Raw genomic sequence first — 13,999 nt, 5'->3', positions numbered from 1 at the left:
TTCTGATTTTTTTTCTTCAATGCTTTGAAGGTCATCTACCAATCCACAGATCGCCATAGGGTAAGTGCTACGCAATTATTATTATTATTTTTTTTTTTTGGAAATTAGCCCGTAGGCTTCATCCATTCACCAAGTAAAACAGGATACATCAAGAGGGGTAATCACAAGATAATAAAGTCATGATAAAGCTTTGGGGAGAATCCACCCAGCTCAAACTAGAAGTACAACCCAAAGTGTGTTGAGCTAGGCTGTGAGCAATAGTAGTACCCACCCTGTTTACATGAGAGATTGACGAGCAAAATGATTGGAGGGCTCTGCACTCAGTCAGCTCCTGGTGGATGCACCAAGGAGGAGAGAGAGATCTTTCCAATTGGATGCATCTAATAGGTGATTCTCGTATTAACTAAATAATGCTCAATAGTCTTCACTGTAAATTATTTGTTTTTGGCTTGCAAAACAGGATACGAATGTTATACCACTTTTACAACAAACCAAGGATATCAATACTTGACTTTTAAATTTTAATTTTCTATAAAAATTAATTTAGCCTAAGTACATTAGCTCCAGAGTGCACATATAATATGTATAGGGATACCATGTTTAGTTTAGATGAGAATTCTTGTATTACATGCCTCCCACAACCTAAGCTCATTTGGAGTTGATTGATATGTGCTCATCATAATAATGCATTAATATATACTATTCCTTTTTACCATTAGTTTTCTTCAATATCCATTTTGATGTTTTAGACTAATTTTAGGAGTAACTAATACATTCTACTGTTACTGCCTTGGTTTTAAAAACGGAACTGCTTTGACTAGCGATGGCAATTGGGCGGGTTGGGTTGGGTTTGGATTGAGCTTCAATCCAATCCATCTAACCTGTCAACTCATTAATGACCCAGTTATATAAAATAAAATGGGTTGGGTTCAGCCTAAATTCGCTTTAACTCAATCCAATTTGCCCAAACCCATTAATCTTATATTTATGTACTTAAAATAAAAAACCAACTCCTTGACAAATAAATTGGTCATAGCTTGGTGGTAATAGTAGTTGCTATTTACACAAGTGGTGAAGGTTCAAATCACATTACATGCATGTTATTTTACACAAGTGGCGAAGCCATTTGATTATGTCCGAGTTTCGGGTTTGACCGAACCACTTAGGTTCAAACTGGTCAGACCAACTTGAACTATCTAATTGGATTATTTTTTAGCTAATCACATCAAGAGTGGTTGAATCATTTAGATCTGAATCAGTCTAGTCGGATCAGACTGGACCAGTTCAGTCAATGGCGGATTGACTTGGACCGGCCCATATCTACGCATTTCTTTCTGTCCAAATGCACCAAAAAACAAAAACACATCTTCCCTTGTTTTCCTACTTAAACCTATTGGCCTCCAGCCATGGAGAAAGTATTCTAATGATTCCAGAAAGCATCCCTTCCAACCAAAAGTGTCAAGAACTCTGCCCAAACCTAAGAAAAAAAGCAGACAATGTAATAATAAATGGTTTACAAACTCTACCTGAGAAGTACAAAAGATGCACTGGACATTGTTGATAACCATTCCCCTTCTCAATGAAAAAAAAATGCTTAACTAAGCAGCAGCCTGACCTATCCCAATTCCAGCACCTTCTATCCGACTGCCCCACCTGAGGCTTGACTATCATGGTTTGAAGCCCATAATTGATTCAAGATACAAAAGAGTGCTCTCATATATCAGCATGTTTGTGCCTTGCGAAAAGAAAATCATTTCCATATATAGGTGGAACATGGTTGGAGTTGCATGACCAACTAAAAGATCTTCCAATCAACAACCCAATTCAACCATTTGAAATAGCATGCTTAGTACATTACCTTTGTTCAACATCCACTGTCAAAGTTCTCTCAACGTTTTGAAAATTCCTAGTAGAATCTTGTTAAAGATTGATGGGGGAAGTAGTGTCAAGGAAAACTTTAATCCATTCCTTCATATCAAGTCCAGAAAACCATTTCGTACAGGTACAGAAGATGATCAGCATCACAATACAAGAAATCATACACGATCCCAATCTGTATTCTGTGAACTGCTCTTGGTTCCCACCACGGACACTAAAATCAAGCATTGTTGCGCCTCAAAAGAATATTTTCAACATGTAATCAACATCACAACAATTGTGATCATATGCCTTCATATATGTTTTGAGAACTGCTCTCCAGGTCCCACTATGAGATATAAAATTAAGCATCAAATTGCAGCTAGGCACCACCAAGAACAATTATGGTTCCACATAATCTAAGCAATTGCGATCAACATCACAGCAATTGTGATCATATGCCTTCTTCATATATGTTTTGTGAACTGCTCTCCAGGTCCCACTGTGAGAAATAAAATTAAGCATCAAATTGCAATTAGGCACCACTAAGAACCATTATGGTTCCACATTCTCTATAAGAGGGTCATTATACAACCCAGTTCTATTACTGGGTTGTTTTAAAAACATTACGAATTTGTGAAAAAAATCCATTACCCAATGTTGGTCCATGGAGCCTTGAGAGGGGTGGATTGGGTATTGAACTTAACCTGATCCATTTTGCATGCAAAGTTTCTGCTCTCAGAATTTTCATGCTTGTCAGCCTGAGATTTTACCATTACAAGCAGCAATGGTATAAGTAATAATTTGCTTAGTTTTCTACTTCTCACGAAACTTTGCATAAGTTACAAGTACTCCTTTCAACGATGGAATTAGCACAAAATTCACCCACTAGCTTCATAAAATCATTTATGATTATAAACCAACAACACTTGCAAAAGCTTCTATACTAAATTTCCAGTCTAGCACTTTCTCACCACAAGAATTAGTAAGGAACTTCATTTCTATCATAAACCTTGCCTAGGCCATCAACAAGCTCCAAGGGTGTCATATCAACATCTTCATATCTTGCTTAGACATACATATATGCACACACAAAAACGTCTCATAAATGTATCTGAAAAAATCATTAATAAGAAAAAAAGACTCTGTATGAAGAATAAGCATCGAGTTTGCTTACAAACAGGAAGTAGAAATAATTAATCAAGTTCTTCAAATCACATAACATAGAAAACTTGGAGTTACAATTTCTTTGTACTTACAAGAATAAGCATCGAGTTTTCCTTTGATGGTACACTCCCCAAGATTTATATGACTAAGGAAATCATTTATGCTGAACAAAGAAATGATTGCTTATTAGAGAAGTGTATTCCAAGAACTTCATGTTTGAGCCAAAGTTCAAAATTGTTATACTGATCTGAATTTCGCCCTTCTCTTAACAAAAGCTGACCATTCAACATGCAATAAGCATTATTTTAGAAATTCTGCTAGGAAAAGAAGTTAACGGCCATGATCATATGATGAAGGTTCAATGTATTTAAAATACAAAGTGAATAGGAAGTGAACATTTCATACCCTTTAGACACCACAATGTTTTGGCTACCAGTCTTTCTTAGACAATTATATGGGCCTATACCTCTTCAATGCATCCGAATATTTATTATCACGGTAAATCACAAGACCTCCCCTCTACCTTAATTGGGCGATTTGACACACTATTTTCTGTATTGACATACAAGGTGGAACCCCCTGAAGGTGTTAACAGTAGGTAATTACCAAATTACCCATACCATTTTTATGCTGTTTAAAGCAAAACTCGAGAGAGGGCGAGTTGGTGGTGCAGTGGTGAAGGAGAGATAGTAGAAGAGAATATTAGGATGGAATGGGTAGAAATGAAAAATGACAATAAAAGCTGGTGGTGTGGGTGAAGGCAGAGGTAGTAGTGGAGGTGGATGAACTCGTTGTGGTGGAGAAGGTACAAATGAAAATCGTGGCAAAGAAGCAGGGGTGAAGATGAGATAAGAAAAAGGTAGTGATGCATCGTGCATGGACAATGGTGATGGCAGGTGGCAGGTGGCAATAGAGCAATGGTAGTGGATGAACTCTTGGTACATCATTTGGATGGCTGAGATAAATCAACTCATCTTAGGAGTTGATTGCTGTGAACTTGTTGCATTGTTGAGTTGGTATATTATATAGCTCAAAAAAAATAATAGACCAACTACTCTTATGAGGCCATTTTGATTGCTGAGATTGGATGAGGTGATGAATGCAGTGTATTTGCATACATAAAATTTATATTTCTTCTGACAAACCCTTTTCATTTATTTTTTATTTTGGGAAAAGTACTCTACAGTTCATTGCAGAATTCTGAATTACAGTCCCCATAATCTTATTAATAGTCTCCATATAAATCCTATCTTGCCTGTAAATTTGGCATCAATCCACCGATGGGTTAAAGAATTCTGAGCTTGCTGATCAGTCAATTTTTTTGGTAAACCAACCCTTTTTCATTCACTTGTACACCATAAAAAATTCCCAAATCCCCTATCAAATAACATTGCTGAAACAACAAAATCAAGGCCTTTGATGCCTTTCTATGACCACACCTTGAATTAGATGAAGTAAGGTGGGGCCACTGTAATACATCAAAGGCCTTGATTCTGGGTTTTAGCCCTGCTCTACGACACTCGTAGCAAAAGTGAACTCAATTCCCATATTCCTATTTTCGGATATCCACTAGAATCTCAAACAGACACCAATTCAATAATGAAGAAATTTAAACAGAGAGAGAGTTAAAGAAATGATTAGAAAGAAAAGAAATTTCAAATGGATGACCTAAAGTAATCTGAAATCAAAACGCCGGTGATTCGAGTTGATTCCCTATGGCGTTGGACGCTTGGAAGTAGGTGGGATTTCGGTATGCTGACTCATCATCTCGGGTCGTCGGTGCGTGACTCATGTGACCGTGGGAAATACGAAGTAAATCAATGTTTTAAGGGAAATTGTTGAAAACCCACCATCAGTTTTTCCCAATACTCTTAAATCCATCATAACTTTTTAAAACGTCAAAAATTCACCATGTTAGTGAGATTTTATTTTTCAAAACTCACCATCCTTTACACCACCGTTAAAGCTGAATGATCCAAGTTGTCTACATCAGCCTAAATAAATATTTTATAACTAAATTGCCCCTGAATGGTGACTCAGCCTGTTAAACAAATATTTTTTACCAAAATGCCCTAAAGCGCCCAAAATGGCACAGCAAGCCGAATGAGCGAGAGTGTCGAGACCGGAGAGTGTACTCTGAGCGAGAGAGAGAGGAGAAATCATGTCTGGTTCTCTTTCCTTCCTTCACAGTGCGTTCGCTTCTTCACAACAACTCACTCTTGGACCCAAATTCGTAGCAGCGAAAGCAAGTCCATCTCTGATTATTGAAGCAAAGGCCACAACGATAGCAACTGTAGTTGGACAGGGGTTCGTTGCTATAAATATATCAAGCACCAGGCAGTGATGGTCCGGAATGGAGCAGACATGTCGATGTCGACCTTCTACAGTTGTAGCTTCGAAGGCTACCAGGATACCTTATACACCCATTCCCTCAGGCAGTTCTACAGGGAATGTGATATATATGGAACTGTGGACTTCATATTCGGAAATGCTGCCGCTGTTTTCCAAGACTGCAACATATATGCTCGGCTGCCGATGCAAGGCCAATTCAATGCTCTCACGGCCCAAGGAAGAACAGACCCAAATCAGAACACCGGAATTTCCATTCACAACTGTAAAATTATGGCAGCTCCAGACTTGGCTTCTAGCAATGGCACCACAAGATCTTATCTGGGGCAGCCATGGAAAGAATACTCTAGGACTGTGTATATGCAATCTTCCATTGATAGTTTTATAGATCCCACTGGTTGGAGAGAATGGTCTGGTGACTTTGCACTGAGCACGCTCTACTACGCAGAATATAACAATACAGGACCCGGAGCAGTGACAACAGATAGAGTTACTTGGCCCGGTTACCATGAGATAGATGACACAGATGCAGCCGATTTCACTGTCTCTAATTTTGTGGTAGGTGACTATTGGTTACCTGCCACAGGAGTGCCTTATAGTGGAGGCTTGCTGTGAAAAACACTCTGAGTCTGAGATGGGTTTTACTTCTATTGTTCATCCTTTTTGCCTCTTGTTTTGTATCGATCGTTTTAGTTAATTAAACAGAGATGCTAATCCTTCAATTCATAATAGCTGAATGAAGAATACGTTCTAATGTTTTAATGATCTTTTAAAGCCTTAACCACTAATTAAGCACAAGAGTTCATAACCCTATGCCTTATCTTGATTGTTGATGGCTGGGGAAGGGATTGCTCACTGGTGACCTATGCTCACACGGACACACCTGTCAAATTTGTCTTAATGGATACTGATAAACAGGATAAGATCACATTGAGAAAATTTATTAGGTGGCTAGCTAGCTAGGGTTCCCATGGAGTAACTAGTTCAAGGGTGTTCTTATCAAATGTGTTGTCTGGATTCTCATCATGGATAAATGAACATTCAAAATTGAAATTGCATTCTCAACTCATTGCACCGTGGAGCTTCATAAGAAATATATTTGTGGGGAGACTTGCTCCAATGAACTTCCATATGGTCTCCTTTCTTCCTATATTAATCATTGATAAATGTATAGTCATAGCACTAATTGCTTATGGTTCCACCCAAAATTAGTATTCAATTCTCCAATTCACTGAGCTCAAGATAAATTCCTCCTTAAGACCTCAACTTCTAGTTTCTTGATTTATGATTGTTTATGCAACTTATTGCTTTTAAATTTATGTTAGCATTGTTTTTCACAGGGATAGGGATGCAAATTGGAAGTTTCAGATGTCCATAGATAGTGAACTCCAAGGGAGCACAGCAAGCAGTCCTTGTGATAGGACACGGAGTACTGGGGCAAATAATGTTGCCGAAGGAAGAGATCCACTTCCTCTTTTTCCCATGGCTCCAGCTGTGCAGGTTCAGAATCCAGTACTCCAGAGTCAGAGTAGTGATCAGCAGACAAGAGTGATCAGGGTGGTGCCTCACAATCGTAGATCTGCAGTTGAGTCAGGAGCGCGGATTTTCCAGTCCATACAAAAAGAGAGGCAAAAATATGATTCAGAGACGCATCCTCTTCTTCAATCTCAAACAAAGGGGAAGCAGCGGACGAAAGAGGAAGAAAGCAGCGGCTAATGCTTGGGTTTTGGGTTGAATAACGACAGGGGTAATTTTGATATTGCAAAATGGACCGAAAATAATAAAGGGTAAAATGGTAAAATAATGATATCCGTTAGTGAAGTTATTGTTATTTTAGTGAGATGGTGAGTTTTTGATGTTTTGAAAAGTTGTGGTGGGTTTAAGAGATTTCAGAAAAACTGATGGTGGGTTTTGGACAATTTACCATGTTTTAAAAACCTATCATGAGGTTGAATCATTTTCGGAAAAAATACGGACAGGTCTAATGCAGATTTTTTATTTTCACTGCAGAGGTAAAAACATTCAAAATGTCAACAATCTACATTCTATGCACCAATGCCCGCCAGTAAATTGGCATCAATTTCGAGTTGGCACCTACCCTAACAGTATTTTGAACCTACAAATTCTCACCTTAGGCTGAACTATCTTTCTCCCAATCATTTTTGTTTCGGGTCATTTATCATTGGTTCAATCGCCCAGATCAAATAGGTCAAATTGTGCCATGTTGGTGAATGTGTGTATAAATATGTATTTTATCAATAAAAAATTATAATCATTTTTGAAATATAATATATATTATTTTATGTTTAATTATATTTTTAATTTAGTTTTCAAAATTTTATTTGTAAACAAAAATTACTATTTGAGGCTCAAAAGGCATTTTTTTGGTGAAAATGGCAAGACACCTTGTGGCACATAGATCTCCAAAAGTTACCCAAAATAATAAAAAAAGATCACCTCAATCACACATTGGAGTGTAAAGTTATGGCCTCCAGAAACTTGCACATACATTGAATATACAATCCACAATTTTTTACTAGGTGAGTATTTTTTGACTAAATGGCGGGTTTTAGCAGAATTTGACCCAAAATCAAGGGACGAGTGATGATTCAAACGGTCCAATCGATTGGGTTAATGGTGGCTATTATGGTGTAGAACTATTCATAGGCCAAAATTGGTCCAACCATCGGCCTTAGATCTTGAACCCGAGTCCTATCCTATATAAAACACATAGCCCGATTTGGATAGATATTTTATAATATACTATTTATATATTATATGATACTTTATATATAATATAATATAATATATAGACTATTATATAGTACATTGTACACTAATAATATTATTACTTAATATTATATAATATATATATTATATCTTTTGTTATTTATATACTATTATCAAGGCGGGCTTGGGCTGGGTTGGGCTTATTTGGAAAAGCCTGAGCCTGGCCTGAAAAATAGTTGGACTTGATGTTTAAAGCTTAAACTCGAGCTCGTGAGCTTAAAAGTTTGTCCAAACTTGACAAAAAACAAGTTGGGTCTAGCGAGTCCATCGGACTACCTGGCCCATAAACAGGTCTAATATCTCGTTCCCCTGGCTAAATTGCTATCATGGTAACTTATACTAATGGTCACGTGGGCAACCAGAATGTTTAATAAAGGACACTTTTATTACTTTTACCAGCCGCTATGGTCAAGAAAGGATTGAAACCTGCCTCCAAGCCTGCCAAAGGATTGAATCTATCCATCCATTTAATTTGTTCCAAAATCTATCTACAATAGACCCATCCCATTGTAAAATTATTATTTTTACACCAAAAATAGAGGGACCCATTGGTTAATCAGTCTACACATCCATGGCACTTGTGCTATACATTGGTTTATTTTTGAAAAATTTCCCCTTTACTCTCCCTTTTACAAGTTCATATTGACTGCATCCTAACAAATGATAGTGCCTTGCCGCTTGTTCTATGGTACATGAATTTCTCATATATTAGGATTGAATAAATTCAAATAAAGCAAAACTAAAACTTGGTTAGTTATTCAATAGAGATTTTAGTATAATTTTAATACTTTTTCATATAAAAATTTCATTATTTTAGGAGAGTGTTCAAAATGGATTGTTGTGACAAAAGAAAACAACCTAGCTATAAAAGTGAGCCTTTCCTCTCTTCCTCTCTCAAATGTCAATAATTCTCACACAACCACTAAGCAGCACAGTGAGTTATTAATTCTAGCTACTAGAAATATCTTCTCTTTGGCCATGGACATTACATTCTTGATTTCATCTCTCTTGATTGTGATATCATTAGTTATTCAATCTAAGGCCATAGCCTTATCTCATGAGTCTCATCACTAGCTGGTGTTGGATACAGATGGTAATGAGCTTCAAGCAGGACAACCCTATTACATTGTCTCAGCCACTCGAGGTGGTGAAGGCGGTGTGTCACTTGACAGAAGGGAGAGGTCTCGCTCTTCAGCTGTGAGGTAGCATAGTTTCGAAGTGAACTTTGGCACATCTATATCTTTCTCTTTGGCATCAGCTTCAATGGAAGGTAGAGTTGTTTCATTTCCCAAAGAAAGAGCTATTGGGAGGATGCTTCATGGAGTGGGAATCTCATCATCATCTGGGGCAAGAACTATCCATGAGTCGATGGACGTGAACATCAGATTCTCGGCAATGCCTATAGTTTGGCAGGTCCAAGAATCACAAAGGTCATCAACCCCAAGCAAAAGATGGTATGTTACAATCAGTGGACAACCAAGACACCCTGGTTCCTCAGCTATGAGAAATTGGTTCAAGATAGAGTAGATCAGCAGCTCCAACCCAGAGTATCGCATTGCATAGCGTGTGTGAGTCATGCCATGTTGTGTGTGGGAACGTGGGCATATCAACAAAGAGTGGGAGAAGGTGGCTTTCCGTGTCTCAACATAGAGAGCTCCCATTTGTGTTTGTCAAGGCCAGAGGTAACTAAATTTGTGGCATGGAAAATGATGAATTCAATAAAGGGCTAGTTACCTCTTCTCTAACATTTACTACGACTCACAGCAACCCATAACTTTGTTTTCTTTAATGTTTTTTCTTGGGATTTTTTTTTTCAAAAAACGATTAATTGTGTCTTTATCAAAAAAATGAATGACACTCTTCTTTAATCATTCATTTATTTATTTCTATTTTATTATTTTGTTTATTGCAAATTGTTAGACTTGGATCGTTAAAAAGCCAATGGTTCGTGATTTATTGATTGACTGTTGGATTAATCCATTCGAACCATCAAAACTACCACTTAATTGGGTCAGTTTGCCCAAGGGGTCAACACTAACCCAACCCTGAAGTGAAGTCAGATTAGTAAAAGTCAATCCTAAGTTCCTAACCCTAAGGCCCAAATTGCAGCCCTAGTTAGATTAAAAAGCCACTCCATAAATAGCTTTAGGCCATGTTTGGGAGTGCTTATGTTAAAAATAAGTGTTTAGAAACAAGTGCTTATTTTGAAAATAAACACTTATTTTATATTGGATGTTTGGTGGTCTTTTTCTCCAATAAGCAATTGTTATTCTTTTGTAACAATTTTCAAAGCATCTAATAAAAAATGAATGAATAAAAGTATTTTGATAGAAGTGATTTATAAAAGTACTTTTACAAAAGTGCTTTCATGAATAAAAGTACTTTGGATGAATTTTATAAAGTATTTCTGTAAAAGTATTTTTTCTAAAAGTGCTTTCGTAAAAGTACTTTGATAAAAATACTTTCATAAAAGTAATTTTATAAAAGTGCTTTTATAAAAGTAATTTCGTAAAAGCACAAAAATACTAACACTAATTAGAAAAGCACTTCTATAAAAGTGCTTTTATAAAGTATTTCTGTAAAAGTATTTTTTCTAAAAGTGCTTTCGTAAAAGTACTTTGATAAAAATACTTTCATAAAAGTAATTTTATAAAAATTTTTTAATAAAAGTACTTTTATAAAAATGCTTTCATAGAAGTGCTTTTATAAAAGTAATTTCGTAAAAGCACAAAAATACTAACACTAATTAGAAAAGCACAAAAAATCCTGAACATGAACTATTCAAATAAAAGCTTAAGGATGAAAATATGTAGGTATTTCCAAGTCCCATTTTTCTTCTCTTTGAAGTATACTATAGATGTTTATTTTCATCTCAGATATTTTCTGATCAACAGCTTTGATTTTGAGAAGAACAAGCCCATCTTCAACTCAAGGAAAGTAGGATATTTATCATCTCCAAGGGGGGCGGGAAGACCTAGAGAAAATTCAATGAGGTTAAGATTCCAGTTTTCACCTTCCATTCCATTGGGAGAGATTAATACCTCTTTAAGATACCCTAGGAGAAGTCCAACCTTAAGGCTATGTTTGGTTTGAAGGAAAAGGTAGGGAAAGGAAGGGAATGGTAGGAACCTTGTAAAGATTTGCCTACATTTCCCTACCTTTCCCTTCAAACCAAACACAGCATAAGAGTCTTTGCATCACTCAAACTGCTAGGTGAACCAAGGTTGCAAGATAGACTGCCCCTAGTAAGAAACAAAGCAATGGACTGGCTACGTATCGCGGTGTGACTTGGGAAGGCCTAGGTTGAGCATTTATTAAATTTTGAAAGGGTGTCCAAGCTGATGCAATGGAAATTCTTTATATTAGCTCCCCTATTTGCACCCTTAATATGGATGTTAGGCATCTAAAAGTCATGGAGATTTTTGGTACAAGGCATGCTACTCTAGCGCAACTTTGATGCCAACCTCAAATTATAACTAATATTAATGACTAGGACTTTTCTCAAACTGCAAACAGTTCACAAGGCCTTCAGCTTGCTTGTTTTGGTATTCTTTTTCTTTTCTTTTTTTTTTTATCAGTAACATTCTTATTTTGATAATCATTCTTCATTCAAACCCAAATTAGAAGATGGACAAAACTTCAAAGAATTTAAATGATTTGAAACAAGGGTTAAGATGGTTGGGTTAACTAAAACTGATTAGGCCCAATGCCACAGCCGCTTGGATGCTTTAACCTTTCTACATTGTGTGCCTTGAGCCATTTTCTTCCTTTGGATACAATCATTGTAACTCAGATGTTGTAAATTTCCTCAGAATGTATGTTAAGTTGACACTGTCATTTCATTGATGGTCACGACATGCTTGAATTGTTAAGTAATATATTGATAAGTAGCCGCAATTTGTACCAAGTATAAAACAATGTACGTAACTTACAAGAGATCTTTAGGTAGGACAAAAATGACCAACTCCCAAATCCATACAATCACTACAATTGCTCCCTAATAGCCCCTTGTTTAGCTAAAGCATCAGCCATGCTCTTAGCCGATCTTTGTACACATTGAAATTTTATTAATTAAAAATGACAGTATTACAAATTTACAAGTAGACATCAGTAAGTACAAGCAACCCCAAGAGAGGTGTGAGATGCCACTTCTCCCTTCATAAAAAAGAAAGGGAAATTTCCACTTTAGTACCCTGAACTTTGTGGGTAGTGTGAAATTAGTATCTGAATTTTCACATGCATCACTGCAGTACCTAAACTTTCAATAAGTGTCAAGTTGGTCCCTGCCATTAACCGACCATCAGTTATTCGTTGAAGATGTCAAAACTACCCTTCAAAAGAATACACTGTTCATTGTCTTCTACTACGAGATTAAACTGGTTGAGGTGTTTGAGATTCTAGACTAATGAAGTCATTGTCTTCTACCTTTAGATCTGAAACACTTTCTTGTCTAGTTATTTCTTTGCTTTCAGTTATTGTTTCCCTCTTTCATATTTCATGTTTTTTCTCTCTTTTTCTTTGAAGATAACTGGTTCAGTCTCGAGGTAGAAAACAATGAACAGTATCTTCTTTTGAAGGGTAGTTTTGACATTTTCAACCGATAACAGATGGGGGACCAACTTGACACTTTTTTGAAAGTTTAGGTACTGCAGTGACACATTTGAAAGTTTGGGTACTAATTTGACACTACCCCCAAAGTTCAGGGTACTAAAGTGAAATTTTCCCAAAAAGAAATGCAATTACAAATCCGCCCAAAATGTATTTAGCAAGAGTATCAGCAAAAGTATTGGCAGCCCTTCTCACCCAATGTATTTCCAGATTCATGTTTCTTGTTAACAATTTAAATTTCTTCAATTCATTTTTTAACCCCAAACTACAGGACTCCAACTACTTCAGTCACCCCACCACCACACTAGAATCACCTTCAATTAACAGATTTCCCAAGTTTGTCTCATTTGCAATTTTAACACCCTGCAACAGTGAGCAATTCAAATCTAGTAGAGTTCCCCACTTCCACTGGTCCCAAGAAAAAGCAATGAAGTTTCTTCCTCATTTCTCAAAATTCCCCCTACTCTAGATGACCCAGATTACCTTGGCTACTCCTATCAAAATTTAGTTTGAAAAAACCATCTGAAGGGGGCTTCCACACTAACATTACTTTTTCTTTGCTGGATGAGTTTCTTGCAAATATACCAGTTCCTCCAAAGAACATTAAAGGAGAAATTGGAGAAGATACCCATGGTTTTTAACCAGTGAATAGCCTTAGTCAGTACACATTCTTTCACTGCTTCCTTTTTACCTTCTCTTGAAAGAAACATTCTTGCATTCATTCCTCTCTTCCTAGATGGTTCAGTAAAGCTGCTCTTATACATCTCTACATAATCCTCCCCTTTTATTCATCAACACAAGTGTCATTGGATCAAAGTGACCATTTACCTCCACTGGCAAGTTCCACCTGCATCCAAAAAAAAAAAAAAACATTTCCAAATATCTATAGTAAAAACACAAGAAATTAGTAAGTGGTAACACTTAACAGCTCTCACTGTTGGATTTGCATTGGATGCACCAATGAGATAAACAAAGATGTGGTCTTCTTCTTTGTAACAAGTCCTAGTGTTAACCTTCTCATGACACTTCACAGAAAACACCTATTTTGGGAGGCATCGGTCTACACCAAACTTCATTAGAATGGACAACCTGGGGAGAAGGCAATTGACAGAGGAACCTAAAGGAGGTGCAAGAGAAAACACCCTCAAGATGAGGAATCCACAAATGCCTGTTAGGTTTAGAGGGGTCCAAGCAGACATTATCAAGAAGTACAAGGTTAACAACTGAA

At 36.8% G+C, this 13,999-nt stretch overlaps 2 pseudogenes; both read left to right on the top strand.

The window, feature by feature from the left end:
• Positions 1-4,921: 4,921 nt before the first annotated feature.
• On the top strand, positions 4,922-6,085 carry LOC104602933 (putative pectinesterase/pectinesterase inhibitor 41 pseudogene; annotated as a pseudogene).
• A 3,056-nt stretch (positions 6,086-9,141) lies between these two features.
• LOC148792099 (kunitz trypsin inhibitor 5-like) lies at positions 9,142-9,853 on the top strand (annotated as a pseudogene).
• Positions 9,854-13,999: the final 4,146 nt, after the last annotated feature.

This window comes from Nelumbo nucifera, chromosome 4 (genome assembly GCF_055504915.1).
Source record: "Nelumbo nucifera cultivar China Antique chromosome 4, China Antique-T2T, whole genome shotgun sequence".
Lineage (NCBI taxonomy): Eukaryota > Viridiplantae > Streptophyta > Magnoliopsida > Proteales > Nelumbonaceae > Nelumbo > Nelumbo nucifera.
The sequence above is the reverse complement of the archived record's forward strand: the minus strand, read 5'-3'. Positions and strand labels throughout refer to the sequence as shown.